Raw genomic sequence first — 24,449 nt, 5'->3', positions numbered from 1 at the left:
GTATGACAGAAAACAGTTTAGCTGCTCCAATGAATCAATAATAATAATTTTTAAAAAAGCTATGGAAAAATATCAACCTTTAAAACACAAAGTTTATACTCTTGAAATCTTCCCATTTCATTTCCAAAATAAAATAATAATAATAAAAAAAAAAGCTTAGTAAAAGAAACTCAGTTCATAAAATGCAAATTGCTTCTTTGAACTACATTAAAAACCTTAACAGATCATAAACTTTGGTCATTTAGAAAACAGACCGTTAAACTCATCCCTCCACTGGATCAGAACCTTAAGAGGCCGTGGAGTGAATTATTCTAGAGGGAACATCTCATTCCAACATGAACACAGGAACACATGGTGCTCCATTAACTTGAATTTCACCTAGATCCTTTGAGTATTTCTTCAAGACATTCTTTCTTGTGAAAAAATAAATAAATGTTCACCACTTTTGGGCTGTAAAACTTCGACTCCCATGAGTCGGCAGTTAAGCAATTCAGCGTCCTCTGGAAGACGTGACCTCATCTCAAATTCTATATCATAAACCTGCAGTTTAGATTTTCCTTTCACCATTGCTCTTAACTTGCTCATCTTGGGTCAAGTTGGGGCAAAATATTTCTTTTTGGCACCCTATCCTTAACTTTACATTGATAGATTGTGTATAGTAAGAACATTGCATGTGTGTGCATCAGTTGGAGGTGCTGCTTGTGTGAGAGCTAGATGTTGAGGGAGCGAGTGGTGCGAGAGGTGGTGGCATGCTGGCAGATTTCCGAATGTGGGGTATCAGATGGGGGTCACTGGCAAGCTGGTGTACATCAATATGGTCCTCCATTCGGTAGGCTAGACAATGCCGTATGAATGCCTAGCAACGACACAGGACAAAGATCAGCGCTATAACGATGAGAGAGCACAAACAAATACTGTCTGGAATGGAGACCTTTTCACCTTGGCTTCTGGAGATATGACAGTTTTGGCAGGATCTTTTTTTTAAATCTGTGGCTTTGAGGATAGTCTTCTCCTGGAGAATGTCATGCTGGGATTGGTTATGTCCAAACGGCTAGTGACGAAACATAAGATACTATAACTTAATACTTGATAGAGACAACAGTATGAAGACCTTTCACGTGTATTTAATTACCTTTCTTCCATAAAGACTCTGGTAGAAGATCACCCCTACAGACCACACATCTACTTTATTTGAGATTTTTGGTGGCTCCTTCCCAACTACAAAGCATTCTGGGGGCAGGTACCTAACACAAACAAACACAGTGAAATTAGTTATACATGCTGGGATGTGTCTTTGTATCAATGTACCAGTAGGTTCCTGCTCCTTATGACGTTAGCTCCATGCCATCAACAGAGTTATAACTGTAATCATCCATGATCTTTGACAAGCCGAAGTCTGTAATCTTGATCTCCCCACATGCTGTGCCATTCACAAACAAAATGTTACCTGAGAACGAGGTTGGAAATCATCTTAGCATAATAACTTTTTCTTAAAAAGACAAAGACTATTTAAATATAGCAGCAAGCAGCAATCATTGGGGTCCAAGCACATGTAAAGAGAACATGACCAACATAGCCATATTTGAAAGAAAAGACGTGAATGCTGTGGACACAGTTGTTTTGGTGTCATATTTTAAATTCTTTGATCAGAGTTACACAACTAGGATTTTTCTTAAGTTACAGTGCCCCCTAACATGGGAAATATATGAACGTTGGTGTGCACCCTTTTCCTGTTGTCTATGTGTACCAAGTTTTGTTAAGTTTGGATATTAGGCTCACAAGATACAGGCCAATTAGTCATTATGAGCCACAGGTCTGAAAAAGAGGACATGTCCGGGAAAAAGAGGACATATGGTCACCCTATGTTACGTTATTTTTTTTGTTTGTTTATTTTTCATTGCATCACAAATGCCATGGACTCCCGAAAGGCTCGAGTCCGAGTCAAGTCCGAGTAAAAATGTATCCGAGTCCGTGACAAGTCCAAGTCCATTAAAATTGGACTCGTGACTCGGACTTGAGTCCGAACTTGAGTACCCCAACTCTAGAGACCATTCCTCCATACAGAATCTCTCCAGATCCTTCAAATTCAGAGGTCCATGTTGGTGGACTCTCCTCTTCAGTTAACCTACAAATTTTCTATGGGGTTCAGGTCAGGGGACTGGGATGGCCATAGCAGAACCTTGATTTTGTGGTCAGTGAACTATTTTTGTGTTGATTTTTGTTTGTTTTGGATCATTGTCCTGCTGGAAGATCCAACCAGGGCCTATTATAAGCTTTTCTTTTTTTTTCTTGAACCATCCTCCTCACTGTGTGTGGAGACAATATAGACACACGTCCTTTTCCAGGCCGATTCCTTCTCCAGTTGATTGGAACTTGTTAATTATTGCCCTGATGGTGGAAATGGGCATTTTCAATGCTTTGGCTATTTTCTTATAGCCACTTCCCATTTTGTGAAGCTCAACAACTTTTTGCTGCACATCAGAACTATATTCTGTAGTCTAACCCACTGTGATTGATGATTAAGGGAATTTGGCCTGTGTGTTACCTCATATTTATACCTGAACAATTTAATGTTCCTAGTCACCCAGGTGCACTAAAAAATTTAAAATATGAATGGAAATATACTTCAGATATATTTTACTCATAAGAATTTCTCCACGTGTTTTGGAGAAAAATATTTATTTAATAGATTTAAGCTCTTCAGCTTGTCGTTTTGTCACATATGTGGGGGCAAAATCTTTGTTGGCGAAAATGCCCCTATTATATTGGAACTAACCTGCAACCCTAAACCCTGACTGCATGGTTTATAGCATTGCAGCCAGTAACTAAGATCTTGCAAGAACAGGAGATCTGTCATACTTGCCGCAAGCCAGATGACCCTCACTGCAAGCCACATGTGAAACTTGTTTGTAAAATCATCTCCATGTGGACAGCTGTTAAGTCACAGAGAAATAAACCAGAAGTGTGATTAAACACATTCTTGTTTAATCTTTTTTTAAACAAGAACATTTTTTTATCATAGTGTAAGCCTCTAACTTCAATATATGACCACTGTTACACAATATACATTTTAGTGGGGCCTGGGTAGCTCAGCAAGTATTGACGCTGACTATGATGCTGACTACCACCCCTGGAGTCATGAGTTCAAATCCAGAGTGACTCCAGCCAGGTCTCCTAAGCAACCAAATTGGCCCAGTTGCTAGGGAGGGTAGAGTCACACGGCGTAACCTCCCCGTGGTCGCAATTAGCGGTTCTTGCTCTCAATGGGGCACGTGGTAAGTTGTGCGTGGATCTCGGAGAATAGCATGAGCCTCCACATGCTGTGAGTCTCCGCGGTGTCATGCACAGCGAGCCACGCGATAAGATGCGTGGATTGACTGTCTCAGCAGCGGAGGCAACTGAGACTTGTCCTCCACCACCTGGATTGAGGTGAGTAACCATGCCACCACGAGGACCTAGTAAGTAGTGGGAATTGGGTATTCCAAAACTGGGGAGAAAAATAGAAAAAATAGAAATTTTAGGACCAGTAATTTGATAATGTGTGCCAGGAGTACATTTAAAACAAAAGTTTTGACATTTAGAAAGAAACGAGATACATTTTTGTTTAATTGTGCAAGCTGCCATTTATTTGTCATGACACTCATCAGGCTTCAATAAACAACATCCATTAGGGCTTTTAGTACAAAAGTGTACAAAAGCACATTACCGAAATTTTGATATTCTCATTTGTTTGCTTCACATTTCTTTAAAGATAATAATCATTCATGTTCATTTTACATCATAGGCAGAGGGTGAACCAGCTGGAGGGTGAGGCAGTGACACTAAGTAAAAGTGACAGATAGTAACTGCAATCACCTTGTCCAGCGTCTTCTTTATATACATAATAAATATATGATTTTTTTAAGGTTGTGGTGTTTAGGATGGCATTTTGTCTGGTGTTTTGGAAAGCACTCTTTCTCTCTCACACACAAGTGACTGCAAAGAGAAAGAGAGAAGCCACATTCACCACGTCATAGATTGTCATTATATCAGTGTACTCATATTCATAAACAATCTGCTTGACAGACATCAATCCAACTTCAAAAAAGGACATTCCACAGAGATAGTCCTCATGTCTGTAGTCAAATCCCTCAAACTGGCAAGAGCTAGCTCTAAATAATCCGTCCTCATTTTATTCAACCTGTCTGCTGCATTTGACACGGTGAACCACCAGATCCTCCTTTCCATCCTATCTGACATGGGCATAACAGGAACTGAACTAGGCTGGTTATAATCTAAAATATTGTAGGTTTTCAAATAGCAAGTTATTTTTTTTTTTCAATGAGTTGCTGTGTAGTGTCACAAAACTCTACACTTTTTAATGACACATTGTATTGAGCAGCTTAACAGCCGATTGAGCTGAGGCAACTATCAAAAGTGCCATCCTAAACTGTCCTCTTTCTTATTTGTTGCATTCATGTGTTCGCCCGGTTCATGTAAATGAACCAGTTTAAATAAACTGATTCACTTGTAGTAAAAAAAATAATAATAATAATTCACTTGATCCACTGTGCACTGCACTCCCCAACACTGACCCCATTTACATGCACTCAAGAAAACGGTTTATTCAAGGGTTTTTGAAGAGTGCGCATGTGCGTGGAACAGACCAGATAACTAACGTCATAGGATGTAGCCCTACATTGCATCAACCAGTCAACACAGCAGAAAGAATTCAAGATTTCTAGGAGTATAGTGCGACGCACACACACACACACACACACTCTAAACTGCCAATTTATACACACCAATTTAAAATATCGACTACTGTCCTTCAAATCCACATATATGTACTTAAGTATATTGGGGGAACTCCGGAGTTTGATGTAAGAGTGAAGCCCCACGTGATAGAAATGTAAGAAAAAAACACACAGCAAAAACTCTGGAATACCTGGAAATAAAGCCAAGCAACAAAGAATAAAAAACAGCGAAGTCATCCTCAGACGCATGTGTCTCCATTTCCTAATGTCCGACCAGCAGGGCAATGCTGTTGTGGTGTACATACAACCTCTTTTAATCAAACTGCTATTCACAAGAAAGAGCTTTGAGGCAAACGCTGGAGAACTCGAACCTGGTTCTTCCGCCACATTCAGTATACAAATGTTCCCTATCTGTCACTCACTCGACGTTGTGTCGATGTGGTGACACTAGGGGTCACTCTTGGGAGCCCCAAACACCTCTGATTTTGAAAAAAGGCCAATGGGAATTGGTGAGTGGAATTTGCATGCCACTCCCCCCGGACATATGGGTATAAAAGGAGCTGGCTCACAACCACTCATTCAGATTTTCTCTTCGGAGTTCAATGTTTTAAATGTTCAGCGAGCTGAATTACTCTGCCGATCCATTCACTTCAAAAAGCTGTTAGATTTATGGCGCACTACAGCGGCTTCTCCCCCTCTTGCACTGGTGACCTCTTGCACCTGCGGTGGTAGACACGATCACTCAGGTTAGGGCTCCCTCTACGAGGCGCCTGTATGCCTTGAAGTGGCGTCTGTTCGCTAAGTGGTGTTCTTCCCGACGCGAAGACCCCCAGAGATGCGCAGTCAGATCGGTGCTTTCCTTCCTGCAGGAGAGGCTGGAGGGGAGGCTGTCCCCCTCCACCTTGAAGGTGTATGTAGCCGCCATTTCGGCACATCACGATGCAGTAGATGGTAAGTATTTGGGGAAGCACAACTTGATCATCAGGTTCCTGAGAGGTGCTAGGAGGTTGAATCCCTCCAGACCACGCCTCATCCCCTCGTGGGACCTCTCTGTAGTCCTTCGGGGTCTACGGGGAGCTCCCTTAGAGCCCCTGGAGTCACTTGAGCTTAAGGCACTCTCTTTGAAGACTGCCCTCCTGACTGCGCTCACTTCCATCAAGAGGGTAGGGGACCTGCAGGCGTTCTCTGTCAGCAAAACGTGCCTGGAGTTCGGTCCGGGCTACTCTCACGTAATCCTGAGACCCCGACTGGGCTATGTGCCCAAGGTTCCCACGACCTCGTTTAGGGATCAAGTGGTGAACCTGCAAGTGCTGCCCCGGGAGGAGGCAGACCCAGCCTTGGCGTTGCTGTGTCCGATGCGTGCTTTACGCATTTTTTTGGATCGCATGCAGAGCTTTAGCAGTTCCGAGCAGCTCTTTGTCTGCTTTGGCGGACAGCGGAAAGGGAGTGCTGTCTCCAAACAGAGGATCGCCCATTGGGTCATTGACGCCATCGTGATGGCACATCATGCTCAGGATGTGCCACCCCCTGTGGGGCTACGAGCCCACTCTACTAGGAGTGTGGCAGCCTCCTGGGCCCTGACCAATGATACCTCTATGGCAGACATCTGCAGAGCAGTGGGCTGGGCAACACCCAACACCTTTGCGAGGTTCTATAATCTCCGGGTTGAGCCAGTCTCGTCCCGTGTATTGTCAGGTACGAGCAGGTAAGTTCCGGGACAGCTGGCCGGGTGTACCACTTGCGCATAGCACCTTTCCCCTCCCATGAGGTGAAGATGTGCACTTTTGACTCCCAGTCATGTTCCTCCTTAGCCCTGTGGCAGACGAGTTTGTGTAGAAACTCGCTGCCGGCCCAGTACATGTGCTAACAAAGCCCTGTACTGGGGTAGGTGCTCCACATGTGCTGGTTCCCCATAGGTGACCCCATGTGATATATCTTCCGCTAAATCGTTTCCCTATCGGTAAACTGCCACGGCTGGGCTAGCCTGTCCCTATTTGTTGGGCAAGTGGACTTGTTACCAAAGGACCATTCGACACTCATAAGAGCGTTGGGGGAGGTTACGTGACGGCCTGGTGTGCTGGCTACGAGGCACACAGTGGTCTGCCCGTCTCGCACCGCCAGTCCACGTAACACAGTTCAGCTTATTGTCGCGTTTCGTATAGGGACCCCTAGTGTCACTATATTGACACAACTTCGAGTGAGTGACAGATAGGGAACGTCCTGGTTCCTTTCGTAACCTCTGTTCCCTGATGGAGGGAACGAGACGTTGTGTCCCTCTTGCCACAATACTGAACTACCCGCTGAAATGGCCGGGACCTTATCTCGGCTCCTCAGCACAAAACCTGAATGAGTGGTTACGAGCCAGCTCCTTTTATACTCGTATGTCCGGGTGGAGTGGCATGAAAATTCCACTCGCCAATTCCCATTGGCCTTTTTTCAACCGGCGACAGGGTCATGGGCGCCCAAGGCTTACTGATGCACATGGGGAGTGAAGGCTAGCTCGTCTGGTCCGATCCTACAGAAGAGCTACTGTAGCACAAATTGCTGAAAAACTTAATGCTGGCCATGATAGAAAGGTGTTAGAACACACTGTGCATCACAGCTTGCTGCGTATAGGGCTGTGTAGCTGCAGAACGGTCAGAGTGCCCATGCTGACCCCTGTCCACCACCTAAAGGGCCCGTGAGCGTCAGAACTGGACCATGGAGCAATGGAAGAAGGTGGCCTGGTCTGATGAATCACATTTTCTTTTAGATCATAAAGATGGCCGGGTTCATGCGCGTCATTTACCTGGGGAAGAGATGGCAGCAGGATGCATGGTGGAGGCAGTGTGATGCTCTGGACAATGTTCTGCTGGGAAACCTTGGGTCCTGGCATTTATGTGGATGTTACTTTGACACGTACAACCTACCTAAAGATTGTTGCAGACCACATACACCCCTTCATGTCAACGGTATTCTCTGATGGCAGTGGCCTCTTTTAGCAGGATAATGTGCCCTGCCACACTAACCTGTTTTTCAATTTCATATTTCTTTCTCTCTTTTTTACTTGCTAGCAAAGGCAGGAAGATTTTTTAGCACCAATGCAACAAAATGAAGAGCAAAGCCATGCATTAGGGGGCAGATTCACTAAGAATGACAGTGTTTTTTGCACATGCTAACTGCACTTGTTTAGCACCCGATTCACTAAAGGTATTATGCAGATCAGACAAAATTGCTGCTAAAAGCAATTTGCATGTGTAATTCTGATCTTGCGCTCCAATTCCGAGTGCTATATAGACGAGGATGCCGCAGACCACCTTTTTTGACCCACCTTGCTAGGACTGAACAGCATCACTTTGATCCAGACACCTGGATCGTCTCTTAAACATGCAGAAAGTGAGCTTGACGACACCACGCATCTGAATATATGCCAGGTTAAAACGCTCTTCAACATCATTTAATGACTATTTGATTACTGCTAAAATGATTGGTTGAAAATGTTCACAAATATCTCTTTTAAATAAATTCATTTTACTGCCTACTTTAATTTGGCGGTATATGTAAATCGCGCAGGGCAGATTGCACAGAGTTTTGTGAATGAAGCGCAATCTTTAATGAGCCTAATTTACATAGAAAGGAGGCATGTTTGCACGGAAAGGAATGACAATGACGTCATTTAAATATTGAAGACGTAGCGCAATTTCAGAACTGATTGTGCCCGCTAAACGTGATTGGGGGTGGTTAGTAAATAAGACGCAAGTATTTGTGCTGAAATATGCACAAAAGTACTGCAACTGTTTAGTGAATCTGCCCCAAGGTGTGTAATTAATGCTTTATCTGTCTATTTTATAATTCTTGTGTGGCCACATATAATAATGGGAAATGTAGTTTTGTTGTCACTGCATAAACCAACTAAATGAGGCTTATTTTCTGGCGAGTTTTATCGTTATCCTTCATTAACAGCAAACAAATGCATACAAACTGAACTGCACAGTCAAAATCCTCAAATAAAACTGAATTTTTACCAATAAACATTTGTCTCCGCCATGTTTCTTAAACTGACATGCTCCCAACTCAGAAAGTCGGGGCTCTAAGAAAATCCTGAGTTTCTCAGGATCCTGACTTTTTGGTGGTGTTCATGTGCATTCAACTTATAAATACGATCATTCGACATGACTTACACAATGATCACTCTAAGACTTTATAGATGTTACAGTTTCATTTATTTATTTTTTGTTAATGCATGATTTCCTGTATAGCTGCTTTGAAACGATGTGTGTTGTGAAAAGCGCTATACAAATAAAAATGACTTGACATGACTTCAACGCATCATCATTTTCGTGTTAGCGCAAAGCGCAAATGGCCATGGTTGGGTGTGTTTGCACTATCTGTGGATGTATGTGCACAAACTGTGGGTGTATTGTATGTTAATGAAGTGGCGCAAAACGCGAAGTGATTATATATGTTTGTTTTTTTTACCACTTCCTTAATATAATGAATAATGATATTTTAGTTTAGAAAATTTTAGAACTATTTTTTGTTTATGTTTTTGTGTTTCAATTAATGATTTAAAAATCGACTAGTAGAAGTGAAAACAAAAAACAAAACAGAAAAAAACGATCCCTCAATCCACAGCTTAACCTGGATGGCTGCTACAATCACAGCTAATATTAGCCATGATTTGTGTGTCAGTAGATCAGTTTGATTAATAATAGTTACATATGAAAACATTCAAATGTCTTGCACACAAGAAATAATTTTGCTTGCGTTTCATGAATGAGGTCCAGTGTACATAAATAATGAACATGTTTGGGCTTTGGTTTTATTTATTTTTTTAATAAGGATTCATTTTTAATCAAACACGTTTTTTATTAAAAAAAAAATAATATGCAGAGGTCAACTAGATATACATTTGACAGGAATATGTAATATAATATACAGTGTATTAAACTGATTTAACTCTGGATTTTTCAAAACCGCAATCATTGGCAAGTTTGAAAATAACAAATATATAAAGGTCATAAGAATTAAACACTGCACCTTGTAAACTTCACTGAACCCTCCTCTGCCCAGCAAATAGAGCAGCAGATAGCAGTTATTTAACATGGGGTGGTCCTTGAACCTACAGAGGGAGATAACACCACATTTACATCTGGAAAAACCTCAACAACATACTACAAACTATGACCTTGACACACAAATATGTATTTGGAATGAATTAAAAAAGATGTGAGTGTAAGACATGGCATACTGTGAGTTGTCTTCGTTGTGTATTCTCTTCAGTTCTCGAATGTGAAGATTTCGTTCACTCTCCAACCGTTCCAGCTCTGCCTAAACCTCCTGTGAAACATCATAAGGTCAAAACAATTAATCTGTGACCTATATCAAGGGAAATGAAGATTGTACAAAAGATACCTTTTTTGAGTAACCAAGTCGTAATTTAAAAATCTCTTCTTGCTCATGGTAGTCTGCCAGTGACAACCTGTGACATACAAAACTCATGTTAAATTCATGGACAATAGACATTTCACAAAAAGTCATCAACTTAAAAAAGAGAAGCTGAGGGAGGGTACTGTGTCCGTACACTTCATTCTCGACTCCATTCACTTTGCTCTTGCATTTGTTTGCATCAAAACTAGGGGGCGGCATTTGGGCCATAATGGGTGGTTTTCTCTTTCCTAACTGCTTCCTTTGTTGCTTGTTACCGTAAAAACATGTTATGAGTTTCAAATATTGCTTAAAGCACAGGAGTTATGTACATAATTGAAAACATATGTAAGATAAGATAAGGTAAAACTTTGTTAATCCCGCAGGGAAATATCTGTGCCAGACGTCGCTTACATTAAACATGGATCCACAACAACACAAACATTATAACTCCAAAAAATAAGCAAGAATAAATAGATATAAACCAATATAACCAATGTAAGACAATATAAATACTATAAAAAATTATCAAGTTATATATTGCACATCTAAGTATGGTATTGCACAAGAATGTGTAATGTGTAATACTGTAAAATTGGTGTGCATACATTAAATGACCTGAGTGTCCCAAGAAAATACAGGTGGCTTTGACCTTTCTTATACACAGTCTCTGTATTTTTGGTCAAGGACATCACATGTTTAACTGCTTTCAATATAGTACAAGTTTTATACAATCAGAAATAATGTCAATACAGTATATCAACATATAATGTGAGAACAAAATCTGTTTTACTTAAAGAAGCATATCTTTTACTAAATTTTTACTCAATGAACTCTAAAATATTTGAAAAAACTAAATGTGGCACAGTCATGTAAGGTTACTATCCAAATAAATAAATAAATAAATGGACACGAAATATTGATTTGTGTTGAAATTAAGTTGAAATTAGCTGAACGGCTGAATTCCACCTCCGGTATGCGTTGGAGTTCTGTTGGTGTTTATTTTGCGAAAATGACCATCTGACTGCTCATTATCCAGCTAATTACGAGACTACTTGTTAAATAATAAGTAAATGGACATGAAACATTGATATCAGTTGAAAGTATTTTATTAGCTTTCTTCAAGATTGCAGAGTGATACGAGAAGTAGGAAAGATGACTTGCAATATCCAGATAACCAGTCAGATATGACTTAATCCCCGGATGTGCGGTTGTTACTCAGACATATCAGACCTCTAGATGGTGCCATTGACCAATCAGAATAGAGAATTTCAGAGAGCCATGTAATAATGGCCGATAATCTCAAAATGGCCAAATATTGGCCTGGCTGATATATAGATGTTACCAGTCCAGAATGGCCTTTTTACCACTGCAGTTGCCGTGGTAAATGTGCGCTTGCTGCTCCAAACCTTTAAGTGGTGTTAATACCATACTATTTCAATAGAAGGGAGTGGAACCCATTGCAGCCAAAGACTTTCTAGCAAGTCAGTTCACTGACGGCCATCTTTGGAACACTCTTGGGCAGCTATTTTTCTGTAAACAAGCAGCATACAAGAGCAGCTCCTAGCTACTTGAAAGGAGCAACACCAAAATCTCCAAAAAGGTTGGTCAAGATTACAATCAAAAAACATATTTCAAATCAGCAGTAAAATTTGACAACAGTATTATCATAAATTGTGCTGTTTTACCTCAGATTATGTAAAAAAAATAAATAATAAAAAATAATTTCCCAGCTTTTATAGCTAATGAACATACGCGTTCTTGAGCTGATTGACAGGCAATGTCTGTACCTAAAAAGTGATTGGCTCTTTTACCTGTAAGGCGGGACTTCCTTTATAAAGCTGTTGACCATTGGGTGTTCTAATTTCTCCCATTAATTTTAATAGAAGTGGCCCGACTCTGCTAAATAGTCTCTGTTGAAGCTTGATATCGTGAGAAGCAGTTTGCTAATGCTACTGTGAAACAACTGCCCCAACAAACACCAACAAACTTTGCGTTTCACTGTTTGCTTTTACAGAAGGTTTGTGCATAGTAAAAGTTAAGGAGCTGATGTATATGCATTTAATTAAAAGTGTTTGAAGTCATTATTTTTACAGTGTAAATAGCACTGCCACACTTTCTTTTAATAAAAATTAACACAAAATATTTTAACGGAGAAAATAAAGTGTCTAACACTGTGTCCAATTAGATGCAACACAAAAAGATCTAACCTGAGAAGAACTGTTTGTTTACGCGGTACTCGTGATTTTATTTTGGCGAGCTTCATGATTCAGGTAATCAGGTATTCAGTATGTCTGTGTAAAAGAACTCTGTTTTGCTGATATCTCGCTCTCTTCAGTCAGTTGGTAGGTGAGACACCTTCGTACAAAAATCTAGTTTTTTAACCAGTTTTTATTTACTGTTATTAGAGGGAATTTTTATTTATTTATTTATCCCCTTTTCTCCCCAGTTTGGAATGCCCAATTCCCACTACTTAGTAGGTCCTCGTGGTGGCAGGGTTACTCACCTCAATACGGGTGATGGAGGACAAGTCTCAGTTGCCTCCGCTTCTGAGACAGTCAATCTGCGCATCTTATCACGTGGCTTGTCGTACGTGGCTTGTCGTGCATGACACCGTGGAGACTCCGCATGTGGAGGCTCATGCTATTCTCCGTGATCCACGCACAGCTTACCACGCGCCCCATTGAGAGCTAGAACCACTAATCGCAACCACAAGGAGGTTACCCCATGTGACCCTACCCTCCCTAGCAACCGGGCCAATTTGGTTGCTTAGGAGACCTGACTGGAGTCACTCAGCACGCCCTGGATTCGAACTCGTGACTCCAGGGGTGGCAGTCAGCGTCAATACTTGCTGAGCTACCCAGGCCCCCTTATTAGAAGGATTTTGAACTTAAGAGATTTCACAGCTGAAGAGGCATGTCACAATGTTGGAGTAATAAAAATCAGGAAATTGACCTGTTCTGTCGCTCATTGCGGTGTGGTAAGAACAAAAACTCTAGTACAGAAAAGATACCTTTTATGGTGTGTCGCGTTATTGCATCGTGTCTGGTTAGGGGACATGTAAAGAAGTGTTGTATCCTTGCGGTGATCAGACAGGCTCAGTGAATGTCAGGCAGTGCAGAAAAGGGTTTGGTTAGAAAAGGGACTGGGTGTGGCGGCCATTCTCCAGTGGTTCGTCAGTCTCAGGAGCATGGCGGCCTGGCTTCCTGGCCCATTGGCCATGACAAGTGCTTTCAATCCGGTGTATGGGTCAGTAATAACGACTGAACAATCAAGGGTTTTGTGGAGTTTTGTGCAGGGTTTGTAAAGAGACACATGTTAAATGTGTAAAACATGCTAACACTTTCCTGAAACATTTTTTTTTTTTTTTTGCATTTTTAGAACTTAATTAAAAGGGCATATTCATAGAAACATTACTTTTAAAACAGACCCCACTGTGTGAGGAGGGGGGTGTCTGACGCTGATTATACTTCGGCCTTGTTTGCATTTATAGTTCTGTGTTGGTGTGTTTGTGTCATTCTGAGTAAACAGCCAAAATGCTAAAGTATTAAGAGAAAATGCCTTAATCTCAGAAATAATTATTCATTTCATAAATAAACTAAGGCAATGTAATTCATGGATTTAAAAGTATTTATTAAATTATTGTGGCATTAAAAACAAGTTCATCAAAGTATGTGAACATGTTGAGATTTAGTAAATATTTTTTATCATACATGCATGGAGAAACTAATTAAGACATACAGGGCCATATTTTAAGAGAGCTATGCCTAAAGTGCAGCGCTATGCAATATACGTCATACGCAAAAAGTCAGTGGGCACAGTCATGAAGATTTTATATTTTCGTGCAAGCATGCGCTAAGTCTTGGCGCAAGTGGGTTAGCGAAACCGCTCGTGCAAAGTGCTAATGGGCTGAGTCAAGTGCAATTTAATTCTGAGGTTTTTCTCCAGTTCTTGCAACGTCTGCTTCCCATTATAAATTCCATTTCTTGTCACGCAACGTCAGTGTCAATGAAGACAGCGTATTTGTAGTAGGAACAACTCTTTTGGGCAATGGAGGAGTCAGGAGACAACAAGCAGTGTAGGCAAGTCTTTTATTTTCTGCCTGCAGGGTCTTGGATTGTCTTTAATGCACTCAATTCATGTAGCTTCACCACACTCAATAAGATAACAAAATTTTTTTTCAAAACACTCAGTAGGGCTCTGAGGTTGCTCTCTCTCTCCTGAACTGATGCACTGGAGCAGCTTTTAAGTCTCCTTCCACCATCACTATAACAAAAGACAGGTGTTAGGGATAATTACAACCCAGGTGACGAGCCTTATCACTCTCTCCCGCAGATAGACACACGACCACGCCCCATCACCACATATCCCCACTGCCCGACTAAGGCCAGGGCAACATCCGGCCTGCCAACAACCCCCCCATTTCTGGAGAGAAAGTCAGCCACAGCCATCTGCGCTCCTGGTCTGTGGATCACCTCAAATTTGAATGGCTGAAGTGCTATGTACCAACGGGTGATCCGTGCATTGGTATCCTTCATGCGGTTGGAGCCATTGGAGTGGGGCGTGATCTGAACAGAGGGTGAAGGCCCATCCCAGCAGGTAGTAGCGGAGAGTGAGGATGGCCCACTTGATCGCTAGACACTCCGTCTCCACAGTGCTGTACTTAGTCTCTCTCAGCAAAAGTTATGACTAATGTACAGCACCAGTCGCTCCTCCACCTCCTGTGAGAGCACTGCCCCCAGCCCTCTGTCTGATGCATCCATCTGCAAAATAATGTGGAGAGAGAAATTAGGAGCATATAAAAGCGGCCCCCCAAAGAGCGCAGATTTTATTTTTAGGAAGGCCTGTTGGCATGACTCCGTCCACTGGACCATATCGAGGGCCCCCTTCCTAGTAAGATCAGTCAGCAGGCTGGTGACGTAAGAGTAACTAGGCACAAACCTTCGGTAGTAGCCAACCATCCCCAGAAACTGTCTCACCTCCTTTTTGGTCTTGGGCCTCGGACAGGCCACGATCGCTGCGGTTTTGTCAACCTGGGGACGCACCTGCCCGTGACCCAAGTGGAACCCCATATACTGAACTTCCACCTGCCCAATTGCGCACTTCTTCGGGTTGGCCGTAAGCCCCGCCCGTCGCAGCGATCTCAGGAAAGCTCTCAGATGTCGCATATGCCGCTGCCAGTCATTACTATAGATAATAATATCATCTAAATACATGGCAGCATATGTCGTATGGGGTCTGAGAATTTTGTACATGAGATGCTGAAATGTGGCCAGGCCCCAAACAAACCGAAGGGGAGGGTCACAAATTGGTATAAGCCGAAGAGTGTGGAAAAAGCCATTTTTCTCGGGAGATTGGAGTTAAAGGGATCTGCCAATAACCCTTTGTTAAGTCCAGTGTTGAATAAAATTGAGCCACTCCCAACCGATCGAGGAATTCGTCAGTATGAGGCATTGAGTATGCATCAAATTTGGACACCACGTTCACTTTGCGATAGTCTACACAGAACCAGACCGTCCTGTCACTCTTAGGTACTAGAACTACCGGGCTGGCCCAATCACTGTGCGACTCTTCTATTACGCCCATATCAAGCATCGCCTCTAATTCTTCCTTAACCTTTTTTTGTGTGTTCAGGAAGGCAATAGGGGCGGCTACGAACCACCACCTGATGTGGTGCTCTATGAGGTTCGTGCGACTGGGGAGAGGTGAGAACATGTCCACAAATTCCGTTTGCAACTTGGCCGCGTCTGTGAGCTGTGACGGTGAAAGGTGGTCTCCACAAGGGACCGGGGTGAATGAATTTGGTTTGAGAGTCACCTCCGGCCCGAGCTCCGCCCTCTCGAGGACTGCCATCGCTAAGGCCACAGGGACTGCCTCCCTCCATGATTTTAGGAGGTTGATGTGGTAAACTTGACGTGCCCCACCCCTATCCATTCACTTAACCTCATAATCGAGATCTCCGACTCGCCGTGTAACCTCAAAGGGCCCTTGCCACTTAGCGAGTAATTTAGAGCTTGAGGTGGGCAGTAATACAAGCACTTTATCTCCAGGTGTGAATTCCCGTAGTCAAGTGCCCCTGCCATACAGCCAGCTTTGACATTCCTGAGCTTGGAGCAACATTCCTGTGTTAACCAACCCAAAGTCTGGAGTTTTGCTCTAAGATCAAGAACATATTGAATTTCATTTTTACTGTTTGAAGGTCCCTCTTCCCAAGCTTCCCATATTACATTGAGCACACCGCGCGGCCAACACCCGTACAGCAGCTTGAATGGGGAAAACCATGTCGAGGCTTGCAGGACCTCTCGCCTTGATCAGTGATGATTTCTTTCCCCACTCGGAAGATAATTCTGAAGAGTGCCTCCGCAACACTACATGCTGAGATGTTGCACAGGGGCACTGCTTCTGGATATTGTGTTACATAGTCCACCAGAACTAATACAAAGTGATGCCTGTGTGCGGTCCGTTCTAATGGCCTGATGAGGTCCATACCAATTCTTTCGAAGGAGACCTTGATTAATGGTAGAGGGTGCAATGGCACTTTTGGGGTGGCCGATGGATTCACCAGCTGACATTCATGGCACACCGCGAACGTCCCCGTGAATGCCTGGCCAAAAAAAAAACGGGCCATTATTCGGTTGAGTGTTTTTTCGTGCCCTAGATGGTCAGCCATTGGATTATGGTGAGCCGCCTGGAAGAGGGTTTACCAACGGCTCTTCGGTACTAACAACTGGGTTGTATTTTCTTTTGTTTGAGTGTCCTGCGTCACTCGATACAATGGGTATGTGAGTATGACTTCAGGGCGGAGCTGTTGACCATCTATTACTCTCACTTGGTCAAACGCGTGTTTGAGAGACTCATCACGTGACTGCTCTAGAGGGAAATCCTCAGGGAATCCTCTGAAGACAGGAACTCTCTCCTCTGCCTCATCATGATGTAGAGCAGACGTAGACGGCATGGGTCCCCTCAGCCAGCAACCATTTCTGGCAGGGATTGGAACCGCTGGCGGCTTTGCTCTGGACTACGACCGACCCGCTGCAGGATGGCTTTCTTGAGGTCAGGGTAATTGAGGAGGCTGGCGGCAGGAAGTTGTTGGGCTGCTAGCTGCACCTCTCTGGCAAGCTGCTTTGGATTTTTTCTTCAGTTTAGTTATAATGGAGGAACAACAACAGCAAAATCCTTATCACTAATAAATTAAAGGTGTTTTACCCTCATCATAGTTCTCCTTTTCACTTCCTGATTCTCTTCTCATTGCTCTTCTTCTCTGGTGTCTTTTGATAAACACACAGACATTGATACTGCTGTCATTCCAGGAACAAAGTAACAAACATCTTCCCAGTTTTTACTAATAACCAACTAAATATATGAACCAGTGTCCAGTTGCACCAAACACGTTGTTCTCACCTCCAGTTCATCGCTCAGAGATCCGACACTGCATATGCAGTGGTTGGAAGACTCATTATGTGTCATACTCTGGTAAAAAAAGACAAATGTTAATTAATTTAAAAAATAAAAATAATTAAAACACCACTCTATGACCAGAAAAACTGTGTATGCAAGTATGTGAATTCAAATGCTTCAAGCTACTCAATAATTATTTTACACATCGTTGTATTCTGGCATGTGTCAAAAATGCAATGAGATGGGCCTGGGTAGCTCAGCGAGTATTGACACTGACTACCACCCCTGGAGTCACGAATTCGAATCCAGGGTGTGCTGAGTGACTCCAGCCTGGTCTCCTAAACCACCAAATTGGCCCGGTTGCTAGGGAGGGTAGAGTCACATGGTGTAACCTCCTCGTGGTCGCGATTAAGTGGTTCTCGCACTCAATGGGGCATGTGGTAAGTTGTGTGTGGATCGTGGAGAGTAGCATGAGCCTCCACGTGCTGTGAGTCTCTGCAGTTTCATGCACATCAAGCCACGTGATAAGATGCGTGGATTGACGGTCTCAGAAGCGGAGGCAACTGAGACTTGTCCTCCACCAACTGGACTGAGGTGAGTAACCGCGCCACCACGAGGAGTCAGTAATTATTGGGAATTGGGCATTCCAAATTGGGAGAAAAAGGGATATAAAAAAATAAAATGCAATGAGATATTGAGATCAAAAAGCCAAGCCAAAAACTGAAGATCTGAGCTGCAGAAAAATCACCTGCATAGTAAGTAATAATAAAAAAACAGTGAATCTGAATCAAAATCATCATGTTTCTTCAGAGATCCTCATCTAGATCAGACAGATATTAAAATCTGCACAGTATGATATCTAAGACTGAACATCAAATCCGTCCATAATAAGAATGGCAGAAAGATGCCCAGACACAAGCCACAACTCATGTTTATCATACTTTGACCCTAATATAAGAGCACCAATTGTTGTTTTGGGATCTACTGAGGGAACATTTATGTATTTTAATGGAGTTAATGACAGACCTTAGCCACATTGACTCCAATAAATCGCTTCCAGGAGCTCCTGATGCCGTTGGTCCAAACTGTGAAGATCTTCCATCATCTCTGAGAATATCTGAAAATGGCACTCAGATTCAATACCTGTACACAGTGGTGTAGATTCCTGGGTGAACTGGGGTGGGGGGGAATTATTTAAAAGACAAATAAATAAATAAGAGGCGAGTATTAGTGTGAAGGCACGGGCAGATCCTCTGTGTTTCCCATGGCTCTACTGACTGCAGCACCTCGCAGCGCCGCCTCAGATCTCTGATCGAGCTGGTATCCCTTAATCAATGCGTTAAATCAGTTTATTATTTGATTAAATGCAAAAACTCTCTCCCATTAAAAGACAGTTCTTTCTCTCATTTTTGCCCATATCATCATACGATATATCAAAGTTTCTGTGGTTAATTGGCAGGATTGAGTGGATGTTCAGCGGACTGAGAGCTCATGTTGCTCAAACTGATCCAGAAGAGAAATAGCCTACTGATCAATAGTGATCGATTCGTCTTCACACCAAGTTACACATTGAACAAAGTCAATGGTCCATGTGAAGCCAGCTCATGGTCATGCTGCTCAAATACCTTTGCAATACTTTTCAATTTCATTTGAGTTTTTTCAGGTTGTTTACTAAGTTAAATAATGTCCACAAATTCTAAGAAACAATCAATCATCGTTTAAAAAAACAAAAATTACAATAATAATAAAACTGAAAACACCATGGTATTCTGTAGAGTACCTTCAACTCATTTAAATACCAGTGTACATAGTAAGCAACCAGTACGATGGTATATGTATCAAATGGTTTTGCCATCTTTTATGGACATGGATCATGACAGTACAATGGAGTAGCTTGGAGTGCCATGTTATGGTACGAATATGGTAAATATGGCAACCACAAAGTACCATGGTATTACCATATTTTTTGGACAGGTTACCATGGTAATGCCATGTATGATAGACATGTTTTTCTTTTGTTTTGTTTTTTATTTATTTATTATTATTAAAAAATGTTTTGTCCCATGATGATAATTCCATTTTTTTAGCACCTTGGAGTACCATGGTACATGAATTTGGTCTCTCTATGACCCCGTTTACACCTGGTATGCTATGAAGTTCTCCCAAAAATTAAAATTCTGTCATATTGGACTCCCTCATGTCATTCTAAACCCATGTGACTTTCTTTCTTATGCGGAAAACAAAAGCAGAAGTTTTAATGAATATTACAGTCCTTCTTGTGGATAGTCCCTCACTTTGAAACTTGAAAAAAAAAAGGACCCAAAAGTATCATCATATTCCATGTCTTTCGAAGGCTTATGATAGGTTTGATGAGAAACAACCCAAAATGTAAGTAATTTTTCTTTGAAAATCTTGACGTCCATTACGCGTCTGCGAGTGCATGAGAGAAGCTTGTTCAGAGTGGCATACGAGAGTGTTAATTTTGGCTACCTGTTTAAGTGGCATTTTAATGACATGGGCTGGATCAATTACACGTGCATATTTGATACTAGTATGTCTTTAATTTCTTTGGAAATCTTTAATTACCACAACATGACCTAATCAAACCTTATAATACAAATAATGATAAATTTTTTTTGTGCTCACTTATGGCAATTAACCTGGCATTCATTATTTCAAAACACAAACATGCACTTTGGTACAACAGGGTTTTTCCTGGGTCTAAAAATGGTCTTTGGTGGTGGCTGACATAGTCATCCACATGCTTGAAATGGGTTGATTAGGCCTAGATAAATGCATATAATTAACATAGTTACTTAATTTAAATTTCATGTTTACAATAATTACAATGGATATATTGGAGTTATTTTTAATCATCTAAGCATCTGGAACCTTTTGAATTTGACATTTTTTACTTCAAGGTTCTATGGGAAATCAAACTAAACAAATGTAATTTAATAACACCTTATTTTTGCTATGCTCCTTGTAAGTGGCTTTGGATAAAAGCATCTGCTAAATAACTAAATGTAAATGTAATGTCAGGGCTGTCTTAAAGTTTGAGAGGTTTCATTTCCTCCATAGCGCTTTAAAGTAGAATGTTCTCTGTCAAATTCAAATGGGTCGCATAAGTTTTGTGGTCTCCACCACAACATCAAGTGAAGGCTGGTTGACTCGTGCTATCCCAGAGCTCTGGCTATCCTATCTCTGGAGAACGCTGGTGTGTGCTGCAGTGGTTCAGGTGAAACCAATTCTATTTAGTTCTTTCTGACCGCCAGAGGCAGTGCTTCTGGATATCATCTCTCTTAGCACATTCACAGGTCAAGTCTAATATCAACAAAGTCACCCGTGACCCAGGATGATGCGGGGTCCTCCCCTATTTAACCCTCTGACTTCCTGCACACTGGAATCTTCTCGCTAACGCTTGCGTGCAAGTATTGCAGGTCAAAAAATTTCATTCAAAAACATTGAAATCCGTCCTTCACAGCTTCTCAACAAAACATTTTGTTGGGGTCTCGCTGTAACGCGTCCCCCAGAGGCTGTGGCGGATTGCAAGCTGAATTCCATTGAGGAAGCCAACTCATTCATGGTTTGATACAACTGACGGTGGCAAATTTAAGTGAGTAGCTGTGTATGTCGGAGGCTGTCTGCTGGAGACAACGGCTCTGCTGGTGAGTGTTGTTAAAATATATGTGGGGTTCATTCTCGTCCTCCCAGCATTGTATTGTGGTACGTAATGAGAGTGTTTTCACTCTGTGAAACAGCCATACAGCATTCGCTAATAACTAGCTTGCTAGTCCGCCAAATCAGTCAGCTGTAGAAAATACTGTTGTGGGAGTGTTTGCGCTCCTTTTAGCCGTCTGTGTGTTGAACTAGTGTAATTACCCTAAACAACTACCAGCTTGGGTAATTAGCATATTAGATAGCATTGCTAACACATAATAATACTGTGCATTCATTATATTCAATATTGTTATATAAACCTAACATACAGTTGCAATCGAAATTATTCAACCCCCCAAAGTCAGTAAGGATTTACAAAGGTAAGCTTTTCTGATGACCCAGAATTTTTAAACTTTACATCTATATCAGTTGAGTGACACATTCAAAGTCATAGTGTAAATATATCACCTAATATTTCTACAAAGCAGGATTTTTTTTTTTTTAAATACAGCCATGTCATAATTATTCAACTCCTATTGCATGTAGCTGTTTCTTAAATATGTAAAGCTACACAAGTAATTGTTTTAAAAAAAAATTAAGTCATCAATCTGCAATGGCACTTTGCAAAAAATGCAATTAAAAATAAGCTGTCTCAAATGCTAATAGAGGAGATTATTTCATTACACAAGAAAGGTCATGGCTAAAAGTACATTTCCAAGGCACTTCAATTTCCAATAGACAAAGCTGGCAGCACCATTCATACATTTTTAAAAAAAAATATGGTACAACAGCAACCTTCTTGGGGTGTGGAAGAAAGCAAAACCTCACCAAGGGAAATGTTGACTCCAGTTGACTGAATATTCAAGAAGTAATTAGGAAAGACCTGTGGAGTCCTGGAAGAAGGTTTTATAGACGTATGACACTAAACTGAAAATGAGTTTTGGGCCCAAGGGTCAGCAGTACATCTGGAGTAAGATGACGAGGTGATGACAAGAACGACACCATCCCCACAGTCAAGCATGGGGGTGGGTCAGTCCTGTTATGGTGGTGTTTGCGGCTGCAGGAAACAGCTATCCTGACTATGTGACTGACACCATGGATTCTTTCAGGTATCAGGCCATTTTGGCATAAAAAATATGATGCCTTCAGTGTGTGTAAATTGAAGCTCAGTGATCACTGGACTTTCCAGCAAGACAATAACACCAAGGATACATCCAAGTTGTCCAAAATCTGGTTCAGGGATACAGTAAGTCGTGGAATGTCCTTAAATGGCCCTTTCAGTCCATCATTAAAATCCCATTGCAAACCTTTGTTGGGATTTCAAGGAAGCAGTGGCAGCACAGAAACCAAAGAATGTCAATGAGCTGGAAGCTTTTGCTCATGAGAAATGTGTACAAATTCTAGATAGAGAGGTGTCCGAAACCTGAGAACACTTACCTGAAACATTTATTTGCTGTTATAAAGGATAAAGGATGCTCCACAAATGATTGACTTTGGGGGTTGAATATTTTTGACATGACATTTGTAGAGAGAATTAGTTATTTTTTATTTATAAATTTGGGTAAACTGAACTCTTTGATCTAAAAATCACTCAAATGTGTATTAAAAACGTACTTTGACTGTTTACTGAGGTTTTAGTTGATGTGTTTTAATTCACATCACCAGAATGTATTGCTTGTCAGGGGGGTTGAATAATTTTGATTGCAACTGTACATATGTTTGTGTGTGTACATACAGTTGTGCTCAAAAGTTTGCATACCCTGGCAGAAATTGTGAAATTTTGGCATTGATTTTGAAAATATGACTGATCATGCAAAAAAACTGTCTTTTATTTAAGGATAGTGATCATATGAAGCCATTTATTATCACATAGTTGTTTGGCTCCTTTTTAAATCATAATGATAACAGAAATCACCCAAATGGCCCTGATCAAAAGTTTACATACCCTTGAATGTTTGGCCTTGTTACAGACACACAAGGTGACACACACAGGTTTAAATGGCAATTAAAGTTTAATTTCCCACACCTGTGGCTTTTTAAATTGCAGTTAGTGTCTGTGTATAAATAGTCAATGAGTTTGTTAGCTCTCATGTGGATGCACTGAGCAGGCTAGATACTGAGCCATGGGGAGCAGAAAAGAACTGTCAAAAGACCTGCGTAACAAGGTAATGGAACTTTATAAAGATGGAAAAGGATATCAAAAGATATCCAAAGCCTTGAAAATGCCAGTCAGTACTGTTCAATCACTTGTTAAGAAGTGGAAAATTCGGGGATCTCTTGATACCAAGCCAAGGTCAGGTAGACCAAGAAAGATTTCAGCCACAACTGCCAGAAGAATTGTTCGGGATACAAAGAAAAACCCACAGGTAACATCAGGAGAAATACAGACTGCTCTGGAAAAAGACGGTGTGGTTGTTTCAAGACAACCACACTGGAAACCTCCTTGCTACTTTTCCATGTTTCCCAGCTGGGCCTTACTGTGAATGTCAGCAAGAGCCTGCTAACTCCAAGAAAGTCTGTGAAGTTCAAAGGTATCGTTCTGGACTCACAGTTGATGAAAGCCGCACCATCGCCACAGCGGGTGGACAGTATCCTGCTCCTTCTTCAATGATTCAGAGACAGGTCAGGCTCCCATTCAGATGCTTCCTCAGACTCATGGGTATGCTGGCAGTAGCAGCTGCTGTGATACCATTGGGCCTTCACTCATTACGCCCTTTCCAGATCTGGGTGAATAGTCTCAACCTGAACCCCAGATGGCACAGGAACAGGCTGGTCAAGGTTACGGAGCAGTGCCTCCTTGCCTTAAGACCATGGATGAGGAGGTCATACCTGACCAATGGCATTGCCCTAGACATGATTCCTTCTTGCCGGGAGATAGTTCGGACTTATGCTTCACTTACCGGCTTACTGGGGGATGGTCTGGCAGCACAGAGCGGTCAGGGGGCACTAGAATCCCCAGCAAGCTCCAAAAATGTAAATACTCTGGAGCTACGAGCAGTGCTGCTAGCTTTGAAGCACTTTGGACCGTTCCTGAAGGGCAGACATGACCTTATCAAGTCATACAACACATCGGTGGCTTATCATATAAACCATCAGGGGGGCACCAGGTGGTTAATCCTGGTGACTCTTCACAGAGTCCTTCAGGGACACCACAGGCTGCGCCTAGTGGCACCGAATTGGGGGAACCCTGGGGCATGCCTAGGAAGCAGGATCTCCTCCACCAGTTAGAGGGTCAGATTTGGTACCTGG

The 24,449-nt window shown here is 41.9% G+C and overlaps 1 pseudogene; it reads right to left on the bottom strand.

Annotated features, from left to right (window-relative positions):
- Positions 1 to 682: 682 nt before the first annotated feature.
- On the bottom strand, positions 683 to 18,645 carry LOC127422856 (serine/threonine-protein kinase tousled-like 2; annotated as a pseudogene).
- Between the last annotated feature and the right edge of the window lie 5,804 nt (positions 18,646 to 24,449).

Source organism: Myxocyprinus asiaticus, chromosome 32 (assembly GCF_019703515.2).
Source record: "Myxocyprinus asiaticus isolate MX2 ecotype Aquarium Trade chromosome 32, UBuf_Myxa_2, whole genome shotgun sequence".
In the NCBI taxonomy this organism is placed as follows: Eukaryota; Metazoa; Chordata; class Actinopteri; order Cypriniformes; family Catostomidae; genus Myxocyprinus; species Myxocyprinus asiaticus.
The sequence above is the reverse complement of the archived record's forward strand: the minus strand, read 5'-3'. Positions and strand labels throughout refer to the sequence as shown.